This window comes from Cetorhinus maximus, chromosome 17, assembly GCF_964194155.1.
Source record: "Cetorhinus maximus chromosome 17, sCetMax3.hap1.1, whole genome shotgun sequence".
Taxonomy (NCBI): domain Eukaryota; kingdom Metazoa; phylum Chordata; class Chondrichthyes; order Lamniformes; family Cetorhinidae; genus Cetorhinus; species Cetorhinus maximus.
The window spans coordinates 82471516-82485569 of record NC_135895.1 but is presented as its reverse complement, the minus strand read 5'-3'; the positions used below and the strand labels follow the sequence as shown (position 1 = coordinate 82485569).

At 40.9% G+C, this 14054-nt stretch overlaps 1 protein-coding gene across 12 annotated transcripts in view; it reads left to right on the top strand.

The window, feature by feature from the left end:
- The window catches only part of ralgps2 (Ral GEF with PH domain and SH3 binding motif 2), a 674317-nt gene that overhangs the window by 104878 nt on the left and 555385 nt on the right, over positions 1-14054 (top strand). For 2 of the 12 annotated variants that reach the window (XM_078561526.1, XM_078561528.1), the window contains exon 3: positions 2791-2999. The exons of the other annotated variants lie outside the window; for them this stretch is intronic. The gene's annotated coding sequence lies outside the window, so the exon portion shown is untranslated. The remainder of the gene's footprint in view (positions 1-2790; positions 3000-14054) is intronic. 12 annotated transcript variants of the gene reach the window in all.

The following is a 14054-nucleotide window of genomic DNA, read 5'->3' as shown; positions in this document are numbered from 1 at the left end:
GCCGATCCCCAGTGACCCGCCCCACCACTGACCAGACCTGACTACCCCCGACCACTCGACTACCCCCGACTAGACCTGACTTCCCCACTGACCCAATTATCCACCTCGCCCACTTACCCACTCACTAACCCATACTCATTCGTTAAAAGATTTAGAACTTTAAAACTTAACCGCACATGACAGTGCTGTCAAAAAAAAGGGGGCCTGCCCTCACTTTCCCCCAACTCTCCTGTGCTCTCTTACCCTGGAGTACCTTTTCTGCCCATTTCTCCTTCAGCCAGAATTGGAAGCTACGGCTGAAAATGGAGACTATTGTCGGGCTGGAGAAAATTTTGCAGGCATTGCCACTGACTGGAAGATCTAGGGCATCGTTTGTAACTGACATCAGGTAGAACTTCCAAACACTGCTTAGACTAGGTAGACGGAGATTAATAAATTATAGCACATAGAAAGGACTGATATTGGTCTATTATGGTTGACAGAACTCTTATTTAATTTTTTATGGTAATTGAATTTCAGTTGTTCATCCGGATTTTTTTAAACCAGATCTCAAGATAACTGTGTTTGTTGATAGTTGTTTAAGTTAATGAGGGGAGGCGGTGGCATAGTGGTATTGTCACTGGATTAGCATTCCAGAGACCCAGGGTAATGCTCTGGGTACTCGGGTTCAACTCCCACCCAGATGGTGAAATTTGAATTCAATAAAAATCTGGAACTAAAAGTCTAATGATGACCATGAAACCATTGCCTATTATTGTAAAAACCCGTCTAATGTCCTTTAGGGAAGGAAATCCACTGTCCTTACCTGGTCTGGCTACATGTGACTCCAGACCCGCAGCAATGTGGTTGACTCTTAATTGCAACGAGGGCAATTAGGAATTGGCAATAAATGCTGGCCTAGTCAGCAATGCCCACATCCCATGAATGAATAAAAAAAATTATCATTTTATTTTGGTTGTTTTATTCAGTTAACAATTCATGGTGGACTTTAATACACAACACACAAAAGCTTACACTGATTATACACTTAAGCAACTGGTAGGTTCATGTTCACTTCAGGTTTTAAGGCGGATCACCGTTTGCACATTAAATATTAATAATGTTAGTTCCTTTATCTCATATTGGTACTCTTCTGCCAATATTCCTAAGCCTGTGTTGATTTACTAAGGTTCCTGCCTTGTGTCATGAAAATAAAATAATTTTCATAATATTATTGTGATTTATTGTAAAGGTACGTTAATGATGGAGTTTGGATTTGTTTCTCTGTGTGGATGTGGGGGATTTAATTGAATTGGAGGCAGCTGGTCTGAAGCTTTTGAGTTGTCAAAAGGGAAGCTAGGTTTGAAATGCTAAATATATAAACATGACTGAAGTTTTAGAATGTGGGGTGTGAGGAACATTTGCATTTTTAGATAAATTAGGCTAGTTTGAATTTCAAAGATGGTAAGATGTTACACTAGCCATAAGAAGCTAAGCCAAACAGTGTGTTTATTTTTCCCAAAGTGATACTGATAATATGAGCACTACGAAAGATTTATATTATGAGAAAAGTAAAGTTACAAAGACATATTGGAACAATGGAATTTACATTAAAAAGGGCAAAAAATGTATAAAGGGGATGAGGTTATGCATAAGGGAGAAGGAATTCTAAGATCAAACACAAGTGTGAAAAGCCTCCAGCCTTTATTCATCAAGTTGTTGTCTACAGGAACTGAAGCTAAGAAAATTCACTGAATATCACTGTCCAGGGTGTTGTGTGCTTTGCCTGGGTCTGTTTAATTCTATTTGTTTTACTGTTGCCTTAACAGAGGTGTAACTAACTGGGTGTCAGATTAATTAGGGATTTAGGACATATTATAGTAGTAATTTGTTTACCTATGTATGTGCTTAAAGTCTTTTCTCCTATTAATAAATTTTAAATTTAGTTTTGTCAAAAACCTCTAAGCCTCTGTGGACTTATTACTACTGAATTCAAGGCATGCATCTCGAAATAAAATACAAATTGCAAAACAGTTGTGGCAGCTATTTCAAGTTTCCCTCTGGGAATTGAGCAGCTTGGCATTTACCATCTGCCGTGCCATAGCACTTGTCATTGCATTTGTCCATTGGTTAATACAATTTTAATTAGTTCATGTTTAATACATGTTAAATTTGAACATCAGTTGCTTGGTAATTGCATTTCATACTGACAACTCTCTGTTGAATGTTTACTCAGTGTGAGGATTACAAATGGAAGTACTAGGTCAGATACTGAACTTGCTCAAGTGTCAAACATTATTAAACCAAAGAATGACTTGACATATTTATATTATGAAATATAAATTTAATTTAATATCATGACAGGATACCCTACTAGGAATTTGGAATTGGCAGATATTGAACGTAGGCCAGATTTTTATAAGCTATATTACAGACCAATTATTTTCAATGAACCAATCATCAAAAATATGAAATTTGGGCAATACTTAAAACATCTGAGTGTATAAATAATTATTGGCCATCCCTCGCTGCGAGGATGATTGTCCAAAGATGGCTGATGAGGCCGATATGGGATCTGCAGACTTAATGGCACATAGGACATTTGTTGTCATGTAGGATGTCTGGTTGTGTGTTAACAGTTTGGGGCATGGTGTATTGTTTTTGCTGTTCTCACTTTTCCTCTTCATTTTGTCATTGTGTCTCAAAATGCTGGGATCCTTCCCAGAGATATTGCTGCCATCTAATTCGATCGAAGATGATGGTCTCCCAGGAGTTAATGTCATTGTTGGGTTTCTTCATATTGGCTATCAGAACACCCTTGAAGCCCTTCTGTCCTCCTCTGGTGTGTCTGCCTTGATTAAGCTGGGAGAAGAAGGCCTGCTTTGGGAGCCTGGTATCTGACATCCGAACTACATGACCAACCCAACAATGCTGATGGCGCATGATCATAGGCTCGATGCTTGTGGTGCCCGCTTGAGCGAGAACATTGATGTTGGTGCATCTGTCCTCCCATGTAATATGTAAGATCTTCCGTAGACAGCGTTGATGGTATAATTCCAGTGCTTTGAGATGCCTCCTACTCATTGTCCATGTTTCAACCCCGTACACTGAGTAAAGGATCAAGACCACATGATAGACCATGAGCTTGGTTTCAGATTTGATGTTGCGACCTTCAAACACTCGCTTGCTCAGGTAACCAAAGGCTTCGCCAGTGGATTTAAGGTAATGCAGGATTTCTCCATTTAAATGTCAGTCTTCTGTGAAAGATAACATCCAATGCCTGGAAGTGTTCCACATTTCCAGGCACTCATCATGAAGCCTAATCAATGGGGCTGGGGCATACAGAATACTGGTATGCACAATACAAAAGTCTGAAGGAATGTAATCATTTTTCATGGCTCACAAACAAAATCTTAATTTTTAGTAAGGTAAATTCAGCAGTTTTCATCTTGGGCTCATTTCAGTATCAGCATATTTTATCAGTATAAAGTATTACAACTCAGCCTGTCACAGAATAGGAAATGGAGCTATATGTATATCACATAACTAAATTCTAAAAGTTGTTCTCAAGTGTGTGGAACCCCAGCTTTTAACCTCTTGTTTGATTCAAATTGGAGATTTTTCAAACAAAATAATTAATTATATTTGTTTTTACAATTGCTGTATTTTGCTTTAGTTCAGTCATTTTTATAATTCAGATGCTGAAAATTTGAAGTAAAAACAAAATGCTGAAAATACAGGCAGCACAGGGGAAACAGAGTTAACCTTTCAGCTCGAGGACCTTTGGTCACAGCTGAGTCCAGCATTTTCTGTTTTTATTTTAATTACATGAATGTTTGAATTCAATGCAGCAAAGTACAGTGAAAGAGGGGATTCATGGTGATTACAGAAGAAAATAGATTGCTGCCTGCAGAAAATACAAAATCCAAGTTCTCATTAATAAAACAAAAAAAAAATCACCGATCTTATGATCAAAAAATTTGCATTTGCAAGTTCAACACAGCCTCACAATGACAATGGAGAATGAAGATTGACTATTTGACTCACTGAAGCATATCCCTAAATTGCTTACTCTCCCGTCCATCCTATTTGTGGGTTATTGCTGGCATATTATTCCAAACGTTTATTATCCTTTGAGGGCAAACTTTTTACTTGAAATTTACATCTAAATCATTTAAATCCATGTCCATGGTCCTACTAAAATACTGACTTTGAAGCAGTTTTTTTTTTACAATTACTACCACAACTTTTATTTATATAGCCCCTTTAATATAATAAGACATCACAAGGTGCCTCTCAGGGGCATTATAGAATTATTAAACAAAATATGACACCAAGAAACATAATGAATTATTAGGGCAGATGATCAAAAATTTCACAGAGGTAGGATTTAAGGAGAGTCTTATAAAGGAGGAAAGTGAGGCAGGGAGGCCTTGAGGTTCATGGAGGGAATTCCAGAGCTTAGGGCCTGGGCAGCTGAAGACATGGCCACCACTAGTGAAGCTATTACAATCAGGTTTGCTCAGGAGGCCAGAATTAGATGTGTGCTGATATCTCAACAACAATTCATATCACCTTGAACATAATGAAACATTCCAAGGCGCTTCACAAGAGTGTTAGAAAACAAAATACGGCACCAAGCCACATAAGGAGATAAGAGGACAGATGTCCAAAAGCTTGGTGAAAGAGTAAAGTTTTAAGGAATGTCCTAGAAGAGGAAAGTGAGGCAGAGATGTGCAGGAAGAGAATTCCAGGTCTTAAAGCCAGTAAAACTAAAGGTGTGGTCACCAATGGTGGAGCATTTAAACTCGGGGATATTCACGAGACCAGAATTAGAGGAATGCAGATACTTTGGAGGATTGTGGGACAGAAGGAGATTGCAGATAGAGAGGGGAAAAAGCCATAGAGGACTTTGAAAACAAGGATGAGAAGTTTTGAAGTTAAAATGCTGCTTGACTGGGAGTGAGTGTAAGTTGGCGAGCATGGGGGATGGGGGAACGGGATGGTGAATGACTTAAGACACAGGCAGCAATTTTTGGATGATCTCAAATTTGTTATGGAGGTGGAAATAGACATTCTTAAACATGGCATGAGTATGAGGAGTGCAGCTAGCTTGAAGGGTTGTGGGGCTGGAGGGGAATACAGAAATAGAGAGGGATGAGGCTCTGGAGGGATTTGAAAACAAAGATGAATTTTTTTTAATTGATGTGTTGCTTACCTGGGAGCCAATGTAGGTCAGTGAGCACAGGGATGACAGACGAACAGCACTTTGTGCAAATTAGGACACTGGCAAAAGAGTTCATTTGCTGTCAAGTTTATGGAGGGAGCTGTGGAAATGTGTTGAAAAAGTCAAGTCTAGGGGTAAAAAAGGCTTGATTGAGAGTTTCAGCAGCAGGTAAGCTGAGGCAGCGGCAGTGTCAGCTGATGTTACAGAGATGGAAACCGGTGGTCTTAGTGATGTCGCGAATATGTCATTGGAAGCTCATCTCATTAAACATGACACCAAAGTTGCAAACAGTCTGGCTTAGCCTCAGAGTTGATGGGAAAAAGGATGGAGTCAGTGACCAGGGAGCTGAGTTTGTAGTAGGAACCGAAGACCATAGCTTTGGCCTTGTCAACGTTGAATTGGAGGAAATTTCTGTTCATACAGTACTGGATGTCAGACAAGCAAGACACTCAAAGAGAAGCCATTGTAAGTGAATCTGTGCCTATGATTAGATAAAAAGGATGGAACTAGGTGAGTCTCTTCCAGGCATATAATGGTGGAGAAGCAATGGAGGAGGATGGTGTGATCAACTGTGTCAAAGGCAAGCCGGGAAGGACATTGAGGGACGTTTTCCTTTGCCACAGTCATAAAGGATCTGTTTGTGAATAATAAGAACAGTTTCAGTACTGTGGCGTGGGCAGGAACCTGATTGAGGATTGAAAAAAATTTGTTCACAGGATGTCAGTGTCGAGTTCTGGAAAACTGCGAGTTGACAATACTTTCAAGGACTTGGGAGAGGAAAATGAGTTTGGAGATGGGCCAGTAATTTCCAAGGGGAGAGGGTTAATGATGGCAGATTTGAAGGAGAAGACGTAAGTTCCTGAGGAGAGCGAACCGTTAACAATACCACCTAACATGGAAGGCAAGTGCGGTGATGAGTAGTTCTAATGGAAATAAAACCGAGAGAGTAGGAGAAAGGACAAGGTGGGTTCAGGGAGTGCATGAGAAGAGGCGGAAGGGAACCTAAAGGAAGATAGAAGTTCAATGCTAGGGAAGGGGGAACCTTGGAAGAAGTTTGACCCGATGGGCTAGATGAAGGGAGGAACATTGCAGAGGCGGATGATCTCAATCTTAGTGATAAAGAAGCCCATAAACTCCTAACACTTGTTGTGCGTGAGCGTTGAGGAGAAGGATGAGGGCTTTAAAAGACGATTTGCAGCAGAGACAAGAAACTGGGGTTTACCGTTGCATTTCAAGATGATCCCGGAATAGTGAGCAGTTGTCACAGATGAGAGCAGGACTCAATGGTGCTTTATGTAGTCCATCCACATCTGGCTGTAAATGACTAAATCAGTTGTCCTCCATATCCATTCAAGCTTTTGACTCTTGGACTTAAGGGAAAGGGGGTTAGTGCTGTACCAGGAGTAATGGCTAAGGTGGAAGGAAGTAATGGTTTTAATGGAGACTAGGGTATTGAATTGGAGATGAAGCTGTGGTGAAGCAGACCAGTAGCTGCTGATGTCATGTACAGAGGGATAATACTCAATTCAGGTACATAGCATAAAAAAAGGATGGGCTGAATGGCCTACTCCTCCTATGTTCCTATGAAAACTTCAGCAAATTGTGCGAGGTTGTTCAATAATATTTAGATGAGGACCAGTGAAACACCTTTATAACATAATGTTTAGTGTGCAAGATGGAATACAAACTAAAACCAGCAAGTGAAGATTAATTAAACTAAATAAATGGATCAATAGTGCAACCAAAAGAGAAAAACAATTCTACAAATCCTGCCATGAGAAGAGCTGTCTGTTATAAATATGCAAAAATGAGTTCAAAAGATATTGGGGAGGGTGATGAGAGACTTGGAAAGAATTAAAGCTGCAGACACAAACTTTTAACTTGGAATTTTTAAAAGATTTTCAATCATGTCAAAGAAGAGGTCAGAACCTCAAAAGATGCAAAGAGGCTTGAAGCAGAGAATGAACACGTGCTAAATGTTCTAAATGACTGCATCCTACAAGCTTTGTCTATGGAGTAACTCCCCAAAAAATTGTACCAGGCAAAATTAAAGACTTGGGCTGGAATTTTCCAGCTGCTCGTGGCAGGTTTCCCCACGGTGGAGCCAGCGAGCCATTGAAATCTCCATTCGCATCGGCGGAACCGGAAGATCCTGCTGCCATGAGGGGCTGGAAAATTCTGGCCTTGGACTAAAAGAGTTCAGAAACACAAAAAAATCCCTAAGCATAAACTGTGTTATTTATCCCAGAATGCTGGAGATTCAGAAGGCTTTGAAGGAGTTACTGAACAGTGAAGAGGCATCAATAGATTTAAAATATGGCAGCATGATGCCCATATTTAAAAAACGTGATAAATAACATTGTAAAATTAAAAAATAACATAATCTTAAAGATTATCTGTAGAATAATTCCATAGCAGGTATCAGTTACAGTTGATTTAGAAGAGGAGCACCCTGTCCAAGTTAAAGCTGTTGAAGAAATGCAAGTTGTTTTTGATGAGAGTAACATTTAGGTTCTCTAATTTTAGTTTATTGTTCATTCCCACCATACTGGGTTTATTACTGTTTTTTCTCTGTTACTTTTCCAGTGCCTAACTGTCATTTGGCAGCTAGGGGGAGGTGGTGGCAAAGTGGCAATGTCGCTGGCCTAATAATCCAGAGGCTCTGGGGACACTAGTTCAAATCCCACACAGCAGCTGGTGGAATTTAAATTCAGTTAATAAATCTGGAAGTAAAAGCTAGTCTCAAAATCCATCTGGGGTTGACTCTTAAATGGCCTAGTTAGCCACTCAGTAGTATAAAATTGCGAGAAAGGAATGAAATGGGACTGACCACCCAGCATTGCCCGAGACACCAGTACGACAACAGCAAACCAAGCCTTGCTGACCCTGCAAAGTCCTCCTGACTAACATCTGGAGGCTTGTGACAGGAGCTGTCCCACAAAATAGTCAAGAAACAGCCTGACGTAGTCATATGCAATGAATCATACCTTACAATGTCCCAGACACCACCATCACCATCCCTGGGTATTTTCCCACATTCAAGACAGACTCAGCAGTGGTGGCAGCGGCACACAAGTATACAATCGGGAGGGAGTTGCCCTGGGAGGCATCAATATTGACTCCTTACCCCATGAAGTCTCATATCATCAGGTCAAACATGGGCAAGGAATCTTCTTGTTGATAACCATCGACTGCTGCTCCCCCCTTTCAGCTGATGAATCAGTACCCCTTCATGTGAACACATGGAAGAAGCACATGAGAGTCCCTTGTGGAGTTGCGCTTCGGTTTGGAGCCGTACTCCGGACGTAACAGGAATGAGTGATGATGCCAAGTAATGTATTAAAAACAGCAATGTTATTCAGTATTGAATAATAATATGACAATTATAATTGATAATATGAAAAGAGAAAGAAGTAAAAAGAAAGAAAGGAGAAAGCACTTTATTTATATCAGAAGAAAAGAATGACATTTTTTTAAAAGCACAAACAATAACCCGAAATTGGACTGTCCCACAACAGCTCTGCAAAATGCATAACCCCAACTTAGTCTGTTCCATGACAGCACCCTAAATTGTTAAACTTTCCCGTTGGTACATATATTACCAAGTCCCTGAGTAACTTGACAGACGGGGTGGACTCCTGGCCAGTAACTCTGATGTCCCTTCCCCTGTAGTCATCAGTGGTTGACTATTCCACTCTTGCTGCAGCACTGAATCCTGGAAGCAGCATCAGTTTAATCCAAAATTTTGGCTCCATTCCAGCCTTTTGAGGCCTTGTTCAGACTTGGATCCTTATCAATTCACCTCACAGGCACTGCAAGGCTATGCAGACTTTGTAAACTTTGCCATATTGAAGTAGTTTATGTGTCCTTTGATGGTGCCTCCCCAACTGCCATCAATCAGATTGTATGTCCATCAATTGAACTCCGTCTCCTGATGACCACACCATAGTTGACCACCCCATGTAAGGCTAATCATTGTCCTGGTTGTAGTTCAAAGGTCATTGAATGCAGTAAGAAAAAGCACTTCTAAGAAATAAAAAACAACTTTTATTTTAGTAATCTAGCAGGAAAACAGATGTAGACCACACAATGGCTGTGGATGGCCAACATGAAAATCTTTTCTATTTTTCCATGTTCTGTTGAAGAGTCATTCAGACTCGAAACGTTAACTGTATTCCTCTCCGCAATGCTGTCAGACCTGCTGAGTTTTTCCAGGTATTTTTATTTTTGTTTTTGTTTTGGATTTCCAGCATCCGCAGTTTTTTGCTTTTATGGAAAACAAGGTCTTGGGAAAACACACCACTACTGATTATTATTGATTAATTAATCAAAGCTCAGTCACAGCTAGGTTTAGACCAATGTCTACAAAGTAAGATTCATTACAGGTTGACTGAAAAATCAAAAGTGAAGCAAAAATAAAATGACGAAAAAATAGTGATTGCAGGCTGTAGGCCTACAGCACTGAGAGTGGCAAGGGCACACAATGTAATCTGGATGGGGAACTTCAATGTTCACTACCAAGAGTGGCTAGGTAGCACCAGTACTGACCAAGTTGGCCAAGTCCTAAAGGACATAGACTGGGTCTGCTGTAGGTGGTGAGGGAACCAACAAGAGAGAAATACCCACTTCACCTTGTCCTTACCAATCTACTTGTCGCAGATGGATCTGTCCATGGCTGTTGGTAGGACAGTCCTTGTGGAGATAAAGTCCTGTCTTCACGTTGAGGATAACGCTATTGTATTGTGTGGCACTAACATTGTGCTAAATGGGATAGATTTAGAACAGATCTAGCAACTCGAAACTGAGCATTCATGAGGTTACTGTGGGCCATTGCTGCAACAGAATTATATTTGACCACAATCTGTAACCTCATGGCCCAGCATATCCCCTGCTCTACCATTACCATCGAGTCCTGGTTGAGTGAAGAATGCACTCGAAACTGAGCATTCATGAGGTTACTGTGGGCCATTGCTGCAACAGAATTATATTTGACCACAATCTGTAACCTCATGGCCCAGCATATCCCCTGCTCTACCATTACCATCGAGTCCTGGTTGAGTGAAGAATGCGTGAGGGCATGCCATATACAGCATCAGGTGTTAATATGGCAATCATCTTGTTAAAACCAATTGGTAGTTAAACAGATGATGGGCATTAATTATCCCAACTGAATAGAATAAAAAGGTACAGCTTAAACACTTTGTGTTAAAACTACGAGCAAGTTAGTAGCGCTGAGGAGTTGTCTTGGAAATAAACCAGCTTTAACCAAGAGACCTGCCTGGATTAATTCTTCCACCACAACCTCTTATTGTGAGTAACCTGGTAGCAGAGGATGAACTTTAAGCTTTGCTGACTGATCGCTGTATATTAAGCTTTCTGTCTCAGTCTTCTGAGGGAAAAGAAATGTACTGTTGCTAACAATTTAAGTTATGGAATGGCGGAAGGACGGTGCAAAATTGCAAGCTTTGACTATCCACCAATTTTTTTCTGACTCTGAACCTTATCAGCAATGGAAGGCTGAAGTTGAAATGTGGACTCGGGTTACTGCTGTACCCCGGAAGAAGCAAGGTATGGCTTTGGCATTATCACTACCAGCCAAAAGTAAAATAAGGAGTAAAGTATTTTCAGAGTGGAAAGTGGATGATTTGGATCATGATGAGGGATTAAACTGTCTGACACAATTTATTAATAAGTTCTACAAAAAGGATGAGTTATTGGAAGCGTCTGAAGCTTGGACGATCTTTGATACATTTAGGAAATCAGATGATCAGCCCATGGAAGAATATATCATGGATTTTTATAAATAGCACAGGAGACTACAACGATTTGAACTTGAAATTCCAGAATCGGTATTGGCATTTAAATTACTGGACTGTGTTCGCATTTCCCATGTTGATAGTCTTTTAGTACTAACAGGGGTTCAGTTCCAAGGGAAAGAACCTCTCTTAGATCAAATGGCTGCTGCTGTAAAAAAAATTTCTGGGTAAACAGTCATTCCCTGCCACTTTTTAAGCAAGCATGAACAACTATGCTGTAAAACAAAGGATAGAGGATTCAATGGTGACCGAATTTCGCGGTCGACCAAATATTAGATGAAGATTCCAATACAAAGGTGGGGTTAATGACAAGAGGTCTGAAAATGGTCATAACCCTTGCCAATTTGAGAGTCGGGACAAAAAGCGTGTCTGGAATGGTGACCGTAGATATTTAAACCCAAAAAATGCACGGGAATGGTTAATCGGCGTTTTCGGTGCGATTCCTAGTAACATTACGCAATGAACTGCCCACAGTGAAGGAATCGTGATTTTTAAGTGACCCACGAGACTGATTCATCTGAAACTGAAAATGATGGTGACTGCCGTGATGGAATTGTATTGATCACTGAGAGTTTGAATCTGGTGATGAGTATCTTGATGGTAGATTCCTTCAACTGTGCAATTCTGGACAGTGGTTACACTTCTACGGTGTGCGGCATGGACTGGCTTGACTGCTATTTGGAGTCTCTTGATGCGGCAGACTGGCGGAAGGTCAAGGAGTATGAAAACTCTACTTGCTTAAGGTTTCGAGATGACAGTACATTAACATTCTCCCAGCGGGTGGTCCTCCCTTGTAAGATAGCAGGGATCAATCTGTTTATCAGTACTGATGTGGTTTCTAGCGAGATACCGCTATTGTGTCGATCTGTGATGAAGAAGGCTCAGATGACGCTAGATGCGAAGAATGATAGAGCAGTCGTGTTTAGGAAAAATGTGGATCTCCCTTTTACTCGGTCAGGCCATTACTGCTTGCCACTAAGGAAGCCAGAGATTTCTCATCAATAAGTTAATGAAGTTTTGTTAACTGTTGAGAATGAGAATTTGGTGGACAATAAGAAGATCATTTGGAAATTACATAGACAGTTTGCACATCCGGTGTCACAGAAACTTAAGACTCTGCTTCGAGATGTGGGAGTGGTCGATAAAGGATATGATGATCTAATTGAACAAGTCACTGCTCAATGTGAAATTTACCTTAAATATCGCAAGACACCACCACGATCTGTTGTGAGCTTGCCACTAGCCAGGGAGTTTAACGATGCAGTGGCAATGGACTTGAAAGTTTGGGACAAGGATAGGGGTATTTTTTTACTACACTTCATAGATATGGCAACCAGATTTAGTCTATCCACTGTGATACATATTAAAGACAAAAGGACTATTGTCGATAAGGTCATGGAGAAATGGGTAGGAACAGGATTAGGAACACCAATGAAGTTCCTCACAGATAATGGTGGGGAATTTGCCAATAAGGAATTTCGAGTATTGCATGCAATTCTGGAATCCGCAGTATAGGAAGGATGTGATTGTACTAGAGAGAGTGCAGAGGAGATTTACTAGGATGTTGTCTGGGCTGGAGAGTTTTAGTTATGAGGAGAGGTTGGATAGACTGGGGTTATTTTCCCTGGAGCAGAGGCGATTGAGGGGGGACATGATTGAGGTGTATAAAATTATGAGGGGCATAGATAGGGTAGACAGGAAGGAACTTTTCCTCTTGGTGGAGGGATCAATAACCAGGAGGCATAGCTTTAAGGTAAGGGGCAGGAGGTTTAGAGGGGATGTGAGTAAGAATTATTTCACCCTGAGGGTGGTGGGAATCTGGAACTCTCTGCCTGAAAGGGTGGTAGAGGCAAAAACCCTCATAACATTTAAGAAGTATTTGGATGTGCACTTGTAATGCCATTGCATACAAGGCTATGGGCCTAGTGCTGGAAAATGGGATTAGAATAGTTAGGTATTTGTTTGACTGGCGCAGACTGGATGGGCCAAAGGGCTTTTTTCTGTGCTGTAGACCTCTATGACTCTATGGTACAGTCTTCACGGTTAATTGGTACTGACTACACCTTTACAGGTTCTGAACAGGACATAGAATGCGAGGAAGCACCATGCACTTCACATACACATACAGTGGGTAGTTATGAGGAGCAGACGACGGCAGATACCGGGTTGACTGACTATGAACAAAGTAATACTGAGGTATAGGACAACGCTATTTGTCCAAAAGGGCAATTACCCAAAGTAGGAACAAAGGTAACATACATACCAGAAGGGACCAGTGTGTGGAGGGATGCCATCATCATAGGGAGAGCAGGAAAGGCCACTGGTAAATACAAACATTGGCTAAATGTGCAGGATGAAGGACAGGAGACAAGATCTATTGATTGGCAAACTGAGGTAAAAATGTGGAAATCCAGAAAGCGTAGTATGAGCTCTGACAGTGGACCAGAAAGTTGTCGTGGCCCTAGAAAAAGATCATGAACTTGCGAACGGAGTTCTGTTCGCATGGGAGGACGATCATATAATAGCAGTCCAGAAAAGGAGAGGCATGTAGAGGCCGTAGCTTAACAAGGAAGACTAGAGAGCAAGCTAGCAATCTCAATAGAAGTAGAAGCCCTTATAACAGAGAGATTCTTGTCGCTGCTAATAAATTGGGAAATAAGCTGATAAGGGAAGTCAAACGGAAAGAGTTAGAAAGTTGGAAGGAATTTGGGGTATATTCTGAAATACCTGACAGAGGACAGTCAGCTTTATCTCACAGATGGATCTGTACAGAAAAGGTACTCCCAGACAGCACATATAAGGCCAAAGCGAGATTAGTAGCCCGAGGCTTTGAAGAGAGATGAGGAGATCAGGATGTCAGAGTGGACTTGCCTACTTCGTGGAAAGTGAGTTTGAAGATTTTTAAAGCTATTTTAGTATTCTATTCCTGGGAGTTCAAATCGATTGATATAAAGGCTGCGTTTTTACAGGGGGAGAAGTTTCAAAGGGAAGTTTTTTTGAAACCATACAAAGAAGCCAGTGATGTAGAAGGA